At 40.2% G+C, this 18524-nt stretch overlaps 2 protein-coding genes across 4 annotated transcripts in view; one reads left to right on the top strand and one right to left on the bottom strand.

The window, feature by feature from the left end:
- Positions 1-18524, bottom strand: part of MED12L (mediator complex subunit 12L) — a 378565-nt gene that overhangs the window by 115301 nt on the left and 244740 nt on the right. The window lies entirely within an intron of this gene.
- GPR87 (G protein-coupled receptor 87) overlaps positions 1-18524 on the top strand; it is a 44923-nt gene that overhangs the window by 12444 nt on the left and 13955 nt on the right. Inside the window, exon 2 of one of the 3 annotated variants that reach the window (XM_055411593.2) lies at positions 8365-8458. The exons of 1 other annotated variant lie outside the window; for it this stretch is intronic. The gene's annotated coding sequence lies outside the window, so the exon portion shown is untranslated. Of the gene's footprint in view, positions 1-8364; positions 8459-12572; positions 12746-18524 lie in introns of those variants that run through there. One more of the 3 variants, XM_055411601.2, reaches the window with a different exon arrangement.

Here is an 18524-nt window from a genome sequence, read left to right on the forward strand (position 1 = left end):
GAAGCAACTGATAAAGGATTAATCTCCAAATTATACAAGCAGCTCCTGCAGCTTAATTCCAGAAAACTAAGTGACCCAATCAAAAAATGGGCCAAAGAACTAAACAGACATTTCTCCAAAGAAGACATAAAGATGGCTAACAAACACATGAAAAAATGCTCAACATCCCTCATCATCAGAGAAATGCAAATCAAAACCACAATGAGATACCATTTCACACCAGTCAGAATGGCTGCTATCCAAAAGTCTACATGCAATAAATGCTGGAGAGGGTGTGGAGAGAAGGGAACCCTCTTACACTGTTGGTGGGAATGCAAACTAGTACAGCCACTATGGAGAACAGTGTGGAGATTCCTCAGAAAACTGGGAATAGAACTGCCATATGATCCAGCGATCGCACTCCTGGGCATACACACCGAGGAAACCAGGATTGAAAGAGACACATGTACTCCAATGTTCATTGCAGCACTGTTTATAATAGCCAGGACATGGAAGCAACCTAGATGTCCATCTGCAGATGAATGGATAAGAAAGCTTTGGTACATATACACAATGGAGTATTTCTCAGCCATCAAAAAGAATGCATTTGAATCAGTTTTAATGAGGTGGATGAAATTGGAGCCAATTATACAGAGTGAAGTAAGCCAGAAAGAAGAACATCAATACTGTATATTAACGCATATATATGGAATTTAGAAAAATGGTAACCTGAACCCTGTATAAGAGACTGCAAAAGAGACACAGGCATTTAGAACAGTCTTTGGGACTCTGTGGGAGAGGGTGAAGGTGGAATGATTGGGGAGAATGGAATTGTAGCATGTATATTATCATAAGTGACCAGTCCAGGTTCGATGCATAAATTTTCCTCTGTTCAAAAAAAAATAAAATAAAATAAAATCATTTGGCACTGTTAAAAAAAAAAAAAAAAAAGATTTGAAATAGCTCAACTGGAATTCCACCACCTCTACTAGCTTTGTTCGTAGTGATGCTTTCTAAGGCCCACTTGACTTCACATCCCAAGATGTCTGGCTCTAGGTGAGTGATCACTGATCGCTGAGGAAGGCTTTCTTATCTCTCCTTGCTATCCTTTGGAACTCTGCATACAGATGCTTATATCTTTCCTTTTCTCCTTTGCTTTTCGCTTCTCTTCTTTTCACAGCTATTGTAAGGCCTCCTCAGACAGCCACTTTGCTGAAATCATAATCACAGAAAACTAGTCGATCTGATGGGAATGGCAAACCACTTCAGTATACTTGCCTTGAGAACCACATAACAGTATGAAAAGGCAAAATGATAGGATACTGAATGAGGAATTCTCCAAGTCGGTAGGTGCCCAGTATGCTACTGGAGATCAGTGGAGAAATAACTCTAGAAGGAATGAAGGGATGGAGCCAAAGCAAAACCAATACCCACTTGTGGATGTGACTGGTGATAGAAGCAAGGTCCGATGCTGTAAAGAGCAATATTGCATAGGAACCTGGAATGTTAGGTCCATGAATCAAGGCAAATTGGAAGTGGTCAAACAGGAGATGGCAAGAGTGAACGTAGACGTTCTAGGAATCAGTAAACTAAAATGGACTGGAATGGGTGATTTTAACTCAGATGACCATTATATCTACTACTGTGGGCAGGAATCCCTTAGAAGAAATGGAGTAGCCATGATGGTCAACAAAAGAGTCCGAAATGCAGTACTTGGATGCAATCTTAAAAACGACAGAATGATCTCTTTTCATTTCCAAGGCAAACCATTCAATATTACAGTAATCCAGGCCTATACCCCAACCAGTAACGCTGAAGAAGCCAAAGTTGAACAGTTCTATGAAGACCTACAAGACCTTTTAGAACTAACACCCAAAAAAGATGTCCTTTTCATTATAGGGGACTGGAATGCAAAAGTAGAAAGTCAAGAAACACCTGGAGTAACAGGCAAATTTGGCCTTGGAGCACGAAATGAAGCAGGGCAATGGTTAATAGAGTTTTGCCAAGAGAACGCACTGGTCATAGCAAACACCCTCTTTCAACAACACAAGAGAAGACTCTACACATGGACATCACCAGATGGTCAACACCGAAATCAGATTGATTATATTCTTTGCAGCCAAAGATGGAGAAGCTCTATACAGTTAGCAAAAACAAGACCAGGAGCTGACTGTGGCTCAGATCATGAACTCCTTATTGCCAAATTCAGACTTAAATTGAAGAAAGTAGGGAAAACCACTAGACCATTCAGATATGACCTAAATCAAATCCCTTATGATTATACAGTAGAAGTGAGAAATAGATTTAAGGGACTAGATCTGATAGATAGAGTACCTGATAAACTTTGGACGTAGGTTCGTGACATTTTACAGAAGACAGGGACCAAGACCATCAGAGAAATTACTGCTATTCATATTCGTTTATATACTCTGCCTCTGCCCTCTGATCAAAAACAAAAGCAAGACAAAACAAACCAAAAACGATACTGTTTACAAAGCATCAACCAAGTTTCAAACACTGTAGGAATTATCCTATAGATTATCCAAGTTACACTTCACACTCTTACAAGACAGCCATATTTCAGAAGAAGAAACTGAAGCTCAGATGTAATAATAACTTGCCCAAAGTAAGAAAGCTCCTAAGTGGACAGGCTGAAGTTCACAATGGAATGTATAGGACCCCCAGTTACAGGGCTCTTATCAGTACTGATAGCATCCCTCACAACCAAGCCTTCCAAAATGAGGAGCTGGATCAAACAGCAGAACACAGAAGAGAGTATCAATATGAGGGCAGGAGTCAGATGCAGGCGTATGTCCAGATTTTCTCCACACTATCCCTTCCCTTTAATTGACCATTACAGATGAAGTTCTCATACCAGAAAAAGGTAAGCAGCTTTATTTAAAGCAGACCTAATAGATACAAATCATTTCAAAGGACAGATTAAACACAGTAATTCAAACATAGAGACCTAAAGATACCAATCAGTGAGGACAACATTAAAGGGTTTGTAATAATTATACTCAGCACAAATCTCAGCTACTGACTAGATGGTAAGCCACAATTACAGTGACTTTTGTACACAGAGATGGGACAGGACGATCTGGTGATTTTACTATGATCCTTGTTGTATGTTCTGACTATATTCGAAAGACATGGGCATTCCAGACATATCATATGAACTATGTTTCAATTAGACCCCTGCTCATCTTTGTTTTGTAATAATGGGATCGAGTACTGGAAAGGATTTGGAGGCCCTTTATGTGCGTGTTTTCCTTTAAGAAGAAATGAATACATCAAAGATTATAGAGACAGAGAAAATTAAACAACAAGTTCTGTGCCTACCAACACTGGAGACAGGAACATTGTGCCTGGGGCCAGGCCAATGCAGAGAAGTCAAATTAAGGGAGCAGAGAGGAAGCAGACATATGCAAGGGAGAAATGACTAGAAGACCAAGGTAAGCCTTAGCAATACATTTGCAAATGGCTCAGGTTCAATCTCTGGGTCAGGAAGATCCTTGAAGAAGGGAATGGCTACCCACTCCAGTATTCTTGCCTGGATTTTCCATGGACAGAGGAGCCTGTCGGGCTACAGTCCACGGGGTCACAGTCAGACACTGAGTGACTTTCACTTCACTCATACTAAAAAGTGAGGAAGCAGAAATAGGGTAAAGAGTTTATTCCAGGATTTAGGAAGCTTTATCAACATCACTACCTATTTTCATTCCTCTAATGGTACTACAAACAGTCTCTCCTTGAGTCCTTCTGTCTCTTTAAGAACCTATTTTGAAAGATTACACAGATTCTTTTCTAAAGTTCATTGACAGAATCCTAGTTTTACAGAACAATGAAGCTTAGAAAATTTGAATCAACTGTCCAATATCCCAAAGCAAAAGTGATTTTGGAGTCATGAACCAGGTCTCTGTACAAAACAAGAGTATAGATATTCGTATCTTATTTCAAGTTTTTAAACACCAATGTAGATTTCAGATTAATACGTCCAAAAGGCCTCAGAAACACTTAAAAGTATTTCCATTTAAGTGTCCCACGGGCTGGACCTAGCAAATACAGAGCAAACCAAGTTTTAAAAGCCAAGGAAATTAAGGAAAAAATAAAGAAAGCAGAGAGATTGTTCTAAAGAATGAAAGAATAAACCAGTAAAAAAAAAAAAATTAATGCAATGTGAAACTCATTAATTTCACATCAAAAAATTATAAAGAATGTTACTGGGAAATAGCAAAATTCAGACTAAACATTAGAATTTATTATTGTTTCAGCAGTAATCGCTTGATTGGTAACAGTGCTGTGATTAGTAGGAAAATACCCTGGTTCTTAGAAAATACATGCTGAAGCAATTAGGGCTGGGACACCAGTCATAATGACTTCAACTTCAAATAGGTCTCCCTCAAAAATGTGTTGAAGGGGAGGGAAAGGGGAGGATGTGAAAATTACCAATATGAAAATATAAAATTTGGCTGAACTATAATTTCAACTTACCTGTAAGCTTAATATATTTAAAGTAATATTATTATAGAAAAAAATGAAGCAAAATTTAAAAAAAAAAAAAACAAACACTGTAGTGGTAGAGAAACACAAGCATATCCTAGGATATCCATGGTCCTGTATTCAAAATAAATTTGAGGTTTCCAATAGCTGAACAAAATTATTAAAAGAGCTTCTCTGCATTTAATAGGATCTTCCAATGAAGCAGCAAGATAATTATGGTTATAAAGTCTCCTGTGGCTTTTATGAAATGTGAGACTTGCTATAAAAATCAGCAGAAAAAAATTATGCCGGTTAACCTTTCAGTGATTTGAATAATAATAAAGTTATGGGCTATTTCTTAGCTGCTCTTTTCATCAAAGTATTACACTTTTTTTCTGACTAAACCTGTACTACTTCCCTTTTTGAATGTTAAGTAAGACAGACCAGCTTCAACAAGTCCCAACTTGAGATATGCATAATGGCCTTTAAGACGAATGCATAAAGGCTACCTCATGTTAACTTTTTCACTACTAAACCTACTTTGCATCACCAGTGAAAGAAGTTTTTAAATACACAATCCCACTGCTACATGACTAACTGTTTAGTCACTAAGCCATGCCTGACTCTTTGCCAGCCCCTGGACAGTAGCCCACCAGACCCCTCTGGCCATGGGATTCTCCAGGCAAGAATACTGGAGTGGGTAGCTGGAGCTGGTGTCAGTGCAGTAGGTGGTCCTCTTTTTCTCCTCCTGAGGGTGGGTCAGGCATGGCCTAATCTTTTCCAGGCCTTAGCCACATACTTGGGCTTCCCTGGTAGCTTAGTGGTAAAGAATTCACCTGCAAATGCAGGAGATGCAGGTTTGATCCCTGGGTTGGGAAGATCCCCCGGAGAAGGAAATGGCAACCTACTATAGAATTCTGGTCTGGGAAATCCCATACACAGAGAAGCCTGCTGGGCTATGGTCACAAGAGTTCAGTTCAGTTCAGTCGCTCAGTCATATCCAACTCTTTGTAACCCCATGAACCGCAGCACGCCAGGCCTCCCTGTCCATCACCAACTCCCGGAGTTCACTCAAACTCATGTCCATCGAGTCAGTAATGCCATCCAACTATCTCATCCTCTGTCGTCCCCTTCTTCTCCTGCCCTCAATCTTTCCCAGCATCAGGGTCTTTTCAAATGAGTCAGATCTTCATATCAGGTGGCCAAAGTATTGGAGTTTCAGCCTCAGCAATCAGTCCTTCCAATGAACACCCAGGATTGATCTCCTTTAGGATGGACTGGTTGGATCTCCTTGCAGTCCAAGGAACTCTCAAGAGTCTTCTCCAACACCACAGTTCAAAAGCATCAATTCTTCGGCGATCAGCTTTCTTCACAGTCCAACTCTCACATCCATACATGAACACAGGAAAAACCATAGCCTTGACTAGACGGACCTTGGTTGGCAAAGTAATGTCTCTGCTTTTGAGTATGCTGTCTAGGCTGGTCATAACTTTCCTTCCAAGGAGTAAGTGTCTTTTAATTTCATGGCTGCAATCAGCATCCACAGTGATTTTGGAGCCCAAAAAAATAAAGCCTGACACTGTTTCCACTGTTTCCCCATCTTTCTTCCATGAAGTGATGGGACCGGATGCCATGATCTTAGTTTTCTGAATGTGGAGCTTTAAGCCAACTTTTTCACTCTCCTCTTTCACTTTCATCAAGAGGCTCTTTAGTTCTTCCTCACTTTCTGCCATAAGGGTGGTGTCATGTGCATATCTGAGGTTATTGATATTTCTCCCAGCAATCTTGATTCAGCTTGTGCTTCCTCCAGCCCAGCGTTTCTCATGATGTACTCTGCATAGAAGTTAAATAAGCAGGGTGACATACTCCTTTTCCTATTTGGAACCAGTCTCTTGTTCCATGTCCAGTTCTAACTATTGCTTCCTGACCTGAATACAAGTTTCTCAAGAGGCAGGTCAGGTGGTCAAGAGTTAGACATGACTCAGTGACTAAACCACCACCAAACAAAAAGATCCTCATATATAGCACATGAAACTATATCAATAACCTGTGATAAACCATCATGGAAAAGAATTTGAAAAAAGAATGTATGTATGTGTATAACTGAGTCACTTAGCTGTTCAACAGAGATTGGCACAATATTATAAATCAACTATACTCGAATAAAAAAAAAAATTGAGGCAGATAATAGAACCGCTTTTATTCCCTCAACAGAAGCTTGTGAAATGTTTGTCCATACATGCTCTCTCACTTGAATTCCTACCCACCGTTGAACTGAAGGATGATTTAATCCTCAGACTTTGCAAAGAAGGTCTTTGCCCAACACACTTTTAAGGAGAGAATATGGGGTATGCTCCTTTGAATGGATGCTTTTAAGACTGGCAGTTGGTTATTCTGGCAGTGAGATTTCCCACTTTGAGTAGTACATCGGTACATCAGTTACTACTTAGGGATCACAGTGACAAACCGCAAGAAGTTCAATTCAAGAAAAACAAAGTCTCTCCAACTCAGGCCTGCATGGCATAACTTTCCCCCTCAAGACGCAGGGAAATGGCTTCAGTGATAAAGGGAAATCCCTGGAGAAGTACCAAAGGACAATCAGCAGAGTCCAAACTGAATGAAGTATGGTTGGTAAGTCTGACAAGTTCTTGTAAGACTGAACCACTATTAAGTTGGCTAATTTTTGTTCAGAGGCTTTCCCTAGGGCTAGCTACTCATCCACAACATACTTAGCCCACCCTGAACAGAATGGAATGGAAAATCATTAAATTTTAGTTGTCTGTTTTTGTTTGTTTAGAAAAAGGCAATAGAAGAAACAACTACTCAACTCTTGGTATTTACATTGGATACATTTGTTTTTCTGTACCAACACAGGGGAAAAAAAAAACGAGTACATACACATTATCTCCTTAACATAAGGAAATTACTAACGAAATACCCATTACTGATTTACTAACTTCAAAAAATGTTCCACCTTCATTATTTTCATTTATCTTTCTCTTCATCCATGAAAATAACAAGTTTTGATTATATTTGATAAATATTTTATCTTTTTACTTCTTTGAATGTTGCACTCAAGAAAACACTGGAGTCCTCAGGAAATTTTTTGGAAGTTCTAAAATTAATTACAAATAGGAAAAAGTTATTTGATTACATAACTTTATCACTGTGGGAAGATCTTTTAAAAGAGTAAAAGTTGTCTTGTGGAATTCAAGAGATTAGGGGAACTGGACACCTAAGTAATTTTATTTAAAATGTTCTGAATGTTTATATTTATGTATAGGTGAAAACAAGTATATAGATTTCAACAGATTCTCAAAAGCAACACCACAGGTTTCCCAAGTTATCAATCACCAGTATCAACATATTTAATTCTGTTCTTTAATGTGTAGAATATTATCGTGAAAGATCTTTTATTAAAGATATTCTGATCCGCTTTAACTCAAAATTTAATTAGCAGGAAGGTTAGTAAATGAATATTTTTCAACTAGCAATAGGAAGTTTGTCCTCCCACCACCACCACCACCACCAGAAAATCCCTCTAAACACTGGGTCTGACTTAGCAAGGCCCAACCTGAGACTGGACACCCTGATCCTTAAACCGTCCTCTGGCATTCTGGGTTCCAGCCCTCTGTGTTCCCTTCAGGTGAATCACTGTCTCACTCCTGCAGGTTCAGGAAGCGCTTTCCCCCGTCTACACATCTCACCTCCTCTCAGATGTGAGTCATTTCTATTAGTAGGAAAGCCAGTTGCTCCAGTTGGTCCCGAGCAGGAGGGTTTGAAAGGGCGCCCCAAAGGACAATCTTTAGGCAGGTAGGGGAGACCTACCTTCTCTGGCAGGGGAGGAGGAAAATGACTATTTTTTATGCTTTAACAAAAAAGCTACTTCCCTGCCAACTTTAGTTTCAAGGCTTATTCTTAATTGGCACTGAGAAACCTGTTTCGACTTGAAGACGCCTGTATTAGTTGAATGGACAGCCAGCCACAGCAATGAAAGGTAAATGAAATTTTTTTTTAATTTATTTTCTTAAAAGCCATGGTTGGTAAGACATAGCACTGATTAAGACTGTAATTATACCTCTGCTTAGATCTGAGATCTGAAAAGAAAGTAAGAGTTAGAAACCTAAGTGAATTAGATCCATGAGTCTTGTTTGGGAGGGAACAATTTCTGAAATGCGGGCCATTGTGCTTCACGGAATTTCACTGTTCCCAGCTCAGGCAGGCAGGTTAAGTAAACTGCGTTATGCCTTCAAATGTGGAAATGATGTTAAGGAAATCACTTCTATTAAGTGAATTTTTAAATCACATTTGCTTTATTAGTTGAGTAAACCCCAAAGTCCATTATAATTGTTTCCCTAGACGCCATACTGAAATTTGTTTCATAATCTTTCATTCACTTTTCTTTTAAAAGGAGATCAAAAGAAAAAAAAAAGATGGGTTTTCTCTCCCAACTGCCTCATTTTGATAAAAGAATCTCAATCTTTTCATTGTAACACAAAGAACACGGCAATCCTTGCCCTGATTCCTTAAGAGATCATGCTAAAACATGTTCGGAAGGGCACTGAGAAAACCGCCTAACTAGTGACGAATGGCTTAGGAACAGCTTGGGTCTGGTTCACATTCAAAGTCATGGGGAGGCTTTTATTTCATTGAGAGAATCAAGAAGGAAATTTGAACTCTTCTAAGTTATAATAAGGATTTTTAAAGATAGGTGAGCATAAAGTAGGGCGATTTTCTCGATTTACTAGGTTAAGATTTATCTGCTACGGTATTTTGTATCATATTCTCAAAGTGGGTCTGGTTTCACATTAGGTATATTAACATTTTTAACACGGATTTTCTTTCATAATTCTGATTAGAGACTCCAATTTACTAGCAAAATGAACAACAAAAACTTTGGTTCTGTATTACCAAACAGAGCCAGAAACTTTTGATTTTATACTATCATCTTTTTATACTGTATTATTATTTCTGCCAGCTCAAGGTTCAAACGAGGAATCAAGGGGATGTATTCTCTGAGTCCTTCAGCAAAATCCTGTCCTAAGACTACTGTTCCTAACAACTATCTGAAAAGTGTTCTGAGTGTATGTGGGTTAGGGATAAGAGGTTGGAGGAGCAGTCAGATTGTTGAATACCATATTTAAGAATATAGCCTAGGAAAGAAAAAGTGTAATTAGTCAGAAAATCCTATTCCATGAAGAGACTGAGTCAAACATTTCCTGGCAGACAGAATATTCAGATGGTTTACTGCACTCCAAGATATAAGTGGGAGATGGAAAACTAAATCAGAATCGATGTATTTATTTAGTTGAGTGTTATCTGGCCCCTTCGGAGCCTGTCTGCTTTCCTTCCTTCTTTGATATCTTGGGGCTTCACTTCCTTTAAAAACAAAAAATATTCCACCCTTAGTGCTGTCCTCTGAGAAAATGCCACAGAAATTTAAGATAGAGGAGACATGAATGGCCATTCACTCTCTGCACTCCTATAAACTGTGGGGAAACTAGGAAAATACTCTCAGAGCCCAATAAAAGGGATGACGGTGAAGGCAGGAGAGAAGGGACATGACACCTAGGTGAAATCACCTGGGAGCACCCCACAGTGCCCACAGGACTCCTATGTGCACAGCGTGGGACAGGGCTTTGGTTTAGAGCAGAAAGCCCGGCTGGAGACTGGGTACTGACAATGCCAAAAGTTAGTGTGACTTGAGCAAGCCTCTTATTTCCTCAGGAGCTCACTGCCCTTTCCCACAGTAAAATGAGGGGATTCAATCAGAGGTCATGAGAGGCCCCTTGTGTGACTAGATTCCCCTGATCCAGTACTGAGGCACTCAGGCTGGTTATCAAGACCCAAGGCTTGAGCCAAATGAAGATGCTAATGATGAGGAGGAAGACTGGTCCACACGATGTTCATCCAATCCCAGCCCCTTTAGGCCCTGGATTCTTCCTCGGCAAAACACAGATGACTATAGTCTGCTCTTGCTTCCTCAGGTAGCAAGTTTTGCCTCAGTAGAAAGGCAAGGGCTAACTGAAATTCCCATAGTTGTTGACTGTCTAAAGGAGAGAGGAGAGAGCAGAGGCAACCAAGACACTGTAGTTTAGAACTAGATGAGAACACATGGAAAACATCAAGGTGAACAAGAAATAAGATGCGAACCCGCTGTTTCAGGCCGATGATTGAAGTCAAGCCCTTATACAACCTGGCAACAATTTTCAAACTTTCCAATTTCCTTTTATGGCAAATATGGGCAGAATAGAACATTTATTCTTCATTTTGTATTGAAGTAGCACATCTTATCTTTCATTGACGTTCTTATTAACCAACATGAAAAACTTACACTAAAAATGCATCTGAAGAGCACTGATAAGCCATCATATTAAGTCATACGTACCAATGATTCCACAATTTCTCTTATAAGGCAATTTCTTTTTATTTTTTAAAGCCAATTTCTAATAATTATTTCACACATTTCAGAAGAAGGTAACTCTTAAAATGACTTAGAACCTTTACAACACAAACTGTCCTTCTAAAACAACAATCATTAACATGCACTATTAGCTTAACATATGTCTAAGACTACTGCATATTTTAACATAAATTATTTTTTAAAAGAAAAAACTTCACACAATATTAAGATATACACTGCTGTTACTTCCATTTTATAGATGAGCAAACTGAGGCTTCAGTGGTGTACAAGTAGGAAGCAGAGCTCTGAGCCTGACCCATGTCTGCCTGCAGACAACCATGCTCTGAGTCATCACTCTTTAGAGTTCTAAATAAACTCTGTATTTGCTATCTGGGATCTCTTTCTCATCAGTAATTTAATAGGTGGGCTTCCCAGGTGGTGCGAGTGGTAGAGAACCAGCCTACCAATATAGGAGACCCAGATTTGGGTGGGGAAGAGCCCCTGGAGGATGGCATGACAGCCCACTCCAGTAATCATGCCTGCAGAATCCCATGGACAGAGGAGCCTGTTGGGCTACAGTCCACAGGATCACAGAGTTGGACACAACTCAAGTGAGTTAGCACGTATACACAATTTAACAGGTAAAATTACACAGATTTGTAACTTATTTACCATGCTACTTGACTGCAGTAGATAAGTGGCTGTCTCAGGCATATCACATCCTGCAATCAAGCTGGGGTTATTACCTAGTTTTCACAAAGGAGACATCAGATTATAATCAATACATGAACCCCCGGGGTTGTACAGAAGTAGAAGCAAAATAGTAGTTAAGTCCATCATTCAGACCAACTTGTGTTCAAATGCAGGCTCTCTCCTTACCAGGCCTCTAACCTGAGTGAGCAACAGCAGCTGGTGTGTGCTGAAGGAACCTCTGCAAGCCTTGGTTTCTTCAACTGAAAAATGGGCAGACTATTCTTACTACCATTCAGAAAGCATCTATTTGATAAGTTCTTCCTAGATGCCAAGCTCCAATTAAAGATTTCGAAGGCTTGAAGGACATAATACTATGGTAATACCTCATTCAGCCCTCAAATCAATCGTATATGAATGTTTTGCAGAAGAGCAAACCGAAGTATAGAGTGGTTAGACGACTTGTCCAAGGAAGTGGCAGGTCTGGAATTTGATTCCAATGTCTTTTTCACAAATTATCTAGGGACTTCCCTGGTGGTCCAGTGGTTAAGGCACTGCGCTCCCAATGCAGGAGCCGTGGGTTCAATGCCTGTTTAGGGAACTAAGATTCCACATGTCCCAGCCAATTTTTTTTTAATTAATCTAATAACTTAGCATAGTCTTAGGCACAAAATTACACAGGCAGTGCTTGCTGAACCCATACTGATCATCATTGTTGCTATTGTGAGTAAAAAGACAAAATTAGGCCTTTCAGCTGCTAGAGGAGGCACTGCCTGTAGTCGGGACATGCTCTCAGGTTAGAAATATTACTGGCTTTCAAACTGGCTTTCAAACTCCACTTTTAAGTCTCGGAGTCTAAAGAGATCCTTTGCTAAAAAATATAAGATTCTGGTTGCTTTCAGAGTGAAAGGCAGTGTAATGGGGCAGCAGAAACAAAATAATCCAAGGTCTCTGTACTACAGGAGCTTAGCACCTAGCTGCAGAAAGAAGAAACATAGCAGAAAAACAGTTGGTCTGTTAGCAGTCAGCTGTGTCTCACAAGCTGAGAGCTGACAGAAGAGACCCAAGAAAGGAATTCACAGACACCAGCTGCCTCAAGACTGCAGGCATTTTAGGGCCTGCCACACTGCTTTTGGGGAGGATGACCTGCCTGTCCAAACTTGTTCCTCCTCATACCTGCCAAACTCAAAGGTGAGACACGAAACTGAAAACAAATCATCAATGGGCTTCTCAAAACAACTTAGATAAACAGACTAAAAGACAAGTTGGAATAACTGCAATTTACTGCTTACTGACTTATTTTTAAAGAGAACGGTCCTTCCTGTCATAACTGGTACCCTGCAACTACCCAGAGCGCGCAGTAACATGCAAACCTTAAATAAGCACAGCTGCACTGATTTTGGGTTGTTTAAACTAAACATGTTAAAATCCTGCAAAATGAAGACTTTATGCAGGATAAAATTTTGTACTGTGCCAAAACTGTTCATGTAGAACGCATATAATACACAGCAAAACAAATGAATAAAAGAACAGTGGATCCCATTATAAAAGGTCACTATATCAATGGAATAAGCATATTATGATCACTGTTCAACAGACACTACGGTTCTACCTACTCAATATCAATATTCTCTTTTTTCCCTTTAAAAGATTCACTCTAATTTTGTGTTACAAATATAAAACAAATACACACACACACACATAAATATATATACATATACTGTGGTATGAAATAAAAAAACTATTCATACCATGTCTACAGACAACAGTACAACACCTCAAGGATTATCTCCATTTATCACCTTAAGACCAGAAACGCTGAGCATCTGACTGGTACCCACTCATGAGGCTCATGCGATACTCGGCATGGACACTGTTAGAACCCGTTTATGATCGGTATGAAATTGCAAGTCATACAGACACTGAACAATTGGCCAATGGAGAATGGAGTTTGAGAGGGCGAAGTTGAAGGCACACGGTAAATGAGTGCCAGGGCGCCTAATACTTGCTCTGATGGCCTCCCTAGTCCTCCTCGACCCTGGAAGACACTACCAACAATACAGCTGTCTTGCAACCAGGCTGGCCAAGCCCACCATCTCTGTGTTACCTTTCCCCACCACACCCCCAAAAGGAGATGGTGTATTTCCCACATGTCCCTCCCCCATCCTCTGCCATGAATTACACCCCAGGTGACTTTACACCAGATAGGCACTCCCTCACATGGCTATTTAGATCCTTTTAATCCCCTAAAAGATCTGAGGTAGTGTACAGAGATGCTCAATATCAAATAAGTTCAAATGAATGCTAACAAAGATGGAGCCTGGGAAAAGCAATGGAGGGAAATTCAAAGCCACGTAAAAGATTAGTTCACCAAATGCGTCGATTCCTATCTCAACTCTAAAAGGAAAACAAGAAGGCACACTGATACAGCTTTGATAAATAATTAATAGTAGCAAGCCTAAAGGAACACCGGATTCCCAGACGGTGCAGTGGTCAAGGGGGGCTTCCCTGATAGCTCAGTTGGTAAAGAGTCCGCCTGCAATTCAGGAGACCTGGGTTTGATCCCTGCATTGGGAAGATCCCCTGGAGAAGAGAAAGGCTACCCACTCCAGTATTCTGGCCTAGAGAATTCCACGGACTGTACAGTCCATGGGGTCACAAAGAGTCAAACATGACTGATCGACTTTCACATTCAGTGGTCAAGAATCCACATGCCAATGCAGGAAACATGGGTGTGATCACTGGGTCGGGAAGACTTCCTGGAGTAGGAAATGGCAACCTGCTCCAGTATACTTGCTGGGAAAATACATGGACAGAAGGGTCACAATGAGCCAGAAAAGGCTGAGCAACTAAGCACAAGCATTAAAGGAACATTATTCTCAACGTACAGCCTAAAAAGAACTTTTTATCATGAGTCCTCATACAGAAAAACAAAACTGTGTTCAACATCCAAAGAATAGATACAGTGAAAATGGGGGACCGCATGGAGGTACCAACTCAAAGCTCTGTCAAAGCCATCCTACGGAGGCAGACAGGAGAACACAGTTTTACTATATTGCTGTTTCTTCGCAATTAATCTAGCATAACCTCTCTGCCCTTTTCTCCCCAGTACTATTATCGTTGTTGTTTAGTCCGACGCTTGTGATCCCATGGATTGTAGCCCGTCAGGCTCCTCTATCCATGGGGGATTTACCAGGCAAGAATACTGGAATGAGTTGCCATTTCCTTCTCCAAGGGACCTTCCTGACCCAGGGATTGAACCCATGTTTCCTGCTTGGCAGGTGGATTTTTTTTTTTTTTAAACCACTGAGCCACATGGGAAGCCTGTTCTAATCATCAAAATTTCCCGAGCACTAGACATATTAAGTTGACCATATGAAAATGCCATTTGACCTATAAAAACACTTCCAAACAGTTCAACTTAATGCATCAGCATCAAGGAAGACAAAACCTTAAAATCTTTGAAAAAGTATTCATCCCAAATTAACTACAATGCCATTAAGTTCTAAAATTGTATAAACTATCTCAAAGCTTGACTTACAAGCTCATCAATTTCACGTAAGAAGGAAATTATTGAATGAGGGAAAAATTACTAAAAATAAGGCTCAGGTTTGGAGCTGGCAGTGGGTAGCAAGGCTCGAGGTACCACAAGGTACTAGTAGAAACCCCATGGAGAGACCTGGGGCAGCCCCACCTTGAAATTGTATGTCACAAACTGTTAAGCCACAGACAAGTTTTTATTTGGTCTGTCTTAATAAGCCAGAATTTAAAATTCATGTAATTTTATACAAAAATCCATTTTACAGTCTTGTGACAGGTGACCACACACCTGCAGGGCAACAACCCAGAGCCTGGCCATGGGGCAACACTCCCCTGTTCACTGCAGCCCCTAGCCCCCGCCCCACCGAGCACTCCTCCTAACACGCTGTTAACTGTATTTTATTGACCCGCTGATACTAGTGATTATTTCTTCTTATACCTGGCTCACTTTCCTCACTGACATTAGATATGGGGCTTTATGTGGATTTGCATTCCATTGCAATAGTCCCCTCAGAAACATCAGAGGACCAGTGTCTGCTCAGCTTTCCACGGGTCTTTGGCCATACCTTTCAGGAGAAGAAAGTGAAAGTGTTAGCCACTCACTTGTGTCCGACTCTTTGAAAACCCATGGATGGTAGCCCACCAGGCTCCTCTGTCCATGTTATTCTCCAGACAAGAATACTGGAGTAGGTAGCCATTTCCTTTTTCAGGGAATCTTCCCTACCCAGGAGAATTAGGAACTGATAATTCCTATTCTCTCAGTTCTTCCCTGGTCATACTGTGTTCAATTCATTCATAAAGAAAAAAGTAATTAACGCCAGTGAAGTTGACAGCAGGAACTACTTTAAAGAAAATGTTTTTTATATATATGTAAGTATGTATGTGGGTATGCATGTATTCACACACACACACAGGGAAAATGAATTAAATGTGATATCATATCCTCTTACTACATATGGGGGTAGGGGGATTGGTTGACTTTTAAATTGAAGTATTGTTGAGTTACAATGTTTTGGGTATACAGCAAAGTGATTCAGATATAATTTTCTTCAGATTCTTTTCCATTATAGATTATTACACAATACTGAATATAGTTCCCTACGATACACAGTAGTTGCTTGTTGTTTATCTATTTTATATATAATAGTGTGTATCTGTTATTTCCAAAATTCTATTTCTTGCTTTTATGAGAGAAGAAAATGAGACACAGTGAGGGTTTGATGCCGATGAGAACTGCACAATATCCATTGGCATTGAAGACTTCACTAGTGAAACTTTACCACTGAAGGAGGGGTTGAATCAGAAGGAAGATGTGTCCGTTAGGTACCTGTCTTCTTTCATTACTTTAAACAGCATTAGGTTGCTTAAACTGATTCAAAAAATTGGGTAGCTAAACTTACACCCAATTCTATTGAAAGCAGCACTGAGGACACCTATCCCCTCAACCCACTGCCATACTGATGACCTTATTAGAATGGTGACCATGACAACCACCATCATCATTATCATCATAATGAAGAATAATTATGACCCTTAAGTATAGTGCTTAAGCCATGGAATGATGCTCTGAACAACATCTCTGTAAGCCTGTGAAAAGTACTATTTTTTCTTAATAGGTTTGTAAATGCTAATCAAACAGCTAAAGACTTTACCTAGGGTCTTAGATTTTGAGAATTTTTTAAGGGACCAGAAGTTAACTCGAAATGCAATTTGGCTTAGAATATATTCATTCAATACCTCTACTCCTACTGGGAGTATAGCCCAAAACCTCTCTGACCAGTAAACTGGTATTAATAATTCAGAATTTTCCTATGTATACATTAGACTTTGCCTAAACAGAACACAAAAATATACATTTCAACTTGGGAAATGATAAAATTTGACTATATGAGTAATAAGATTTTTATGAAATGAAGTGACAGTCACTCACATGTCCAACTCTTTGTGATCCCCTGGACTGTAGCCCATCAGGCTTCTCTGTCCATGTAATTCTCCAGGCAAGAATACTGGAGTGGGTTGCCATTCCCTTCTCCAGGGAATCTTCTTGACCCAGGGATCGAACCTGGGTCTCCCGCACTGCAGGCAGATTCTTTACCATCTGAGGCACAGGGGCAGATTTTTTTTATTAAGTGGAAAAAAATATTTGACATGAATTCCACTACTTTGCCATGAATTATATTACTGTAGCACTTACAGTATAAAATAGAATGGCACGTAATATCTCTTCCAATTCTCAGAGCATCTTTGGGAGCCAGGCCAATTATCTATTATTTTCCTCATTTCACAAACAGTGGAAAGCTAAAACTCTGAGAGCCAAATGCTTTGCCCAGGGTCACGGGGTCAAAGAGAGAGTCAACAGCTAACACCTGCAGACTGCACTGAGGTCCAGGACACTGTCTAGCCTACTTTTGAGGGGCCGTTAATCCGCCCAAGTAGCAGAGCAGAGAGGCAGCCTGTTCTGGAGTCACAGAAACTGGACCTCATCTCCTGGCTTTGCCTCTCACTGTCTGTGTGATGTTGGGCAAGCTGCTGAAGCTCACTAAGGCTCCTCACCTGCACAAAAAACAGGTCTGGGGTAAGGTAATAAGGAAGCACTAGACACAAATCCTGCCTTCAGGGAGTTTACAACCCAGTTCATACCGTCCCTCCGCCGCCACCCTCCCTCAATCAATCAATCAATCAATAAGTAAAAAATTAATCAGAGGTCACCTGGAAAAAAAAAAGTTAAATCTAAGTGTGAACCAAATTTGCTTAATTGTAGGCTACAGACGTCAAGCGTTAACGTTGTAAAAAGAACTTCAGGGTGGTACCTGAAAAACCAGAATGAAGGCTGTTTGCTTGGCATTCCAACACCTTTGGGTTACTGACTCCAAGCTTGCATTAATGAAGTGCCCTATGAATACAGTGACCTAATTCTATTACAAAAAGAAGTAAATTATAGCCAGTGAAGTAACTTGTTTCTTTCCCAAGGCCTTCAACAGAGCTGTATCTTAGCAGTACTGGAACACACACACACACACACGAACACACACACACACATGAACACACACACACAAACACACACACAGACAGTCTTAGGTTACAGGTGATTCCAAAATGCAAGAAATGTTGCACCTTTTACCAGACGCTTCACATTAGATGGTTCCTGTTTACACACAGGCAGCAGAACAGTGACACCCTCCCACTGATATTCAGGAAATATAGCAGCATCCCCATTTAGTATCTACCTTTTAGTACAGTTTTTCTGTAAGAAAGTGACAAAACACAAACAAAACCCCTCAGATCTGAAGTTCTTGCAGGTCCAAATGTGATTCCAAATGTGAGCTTCTAAAGAATACACTAAGAAGTGGAGGGCAAATTAAACTACAGCTCTGCCACGTGAGAACCACCACCACCACCAAATAATCAGTCCAAAAAAATCATGAGCAGC

Source organism: Moschus berezovskii, chromosome 1 (genome assembly GCF_049115385.1).
Source record: "Moschus berezovskii isolate FMDL1 chromosome 1, NW_MosBer_1.0, whole genome shotgun sequence".
NCBI classification, from domain to species: domain Eukaryota; kingdom Metazoa; phylum Chordata; class Mammalia; order Artiodactyla; family Moschidae; genus Moschus; species Moschus berezovskii.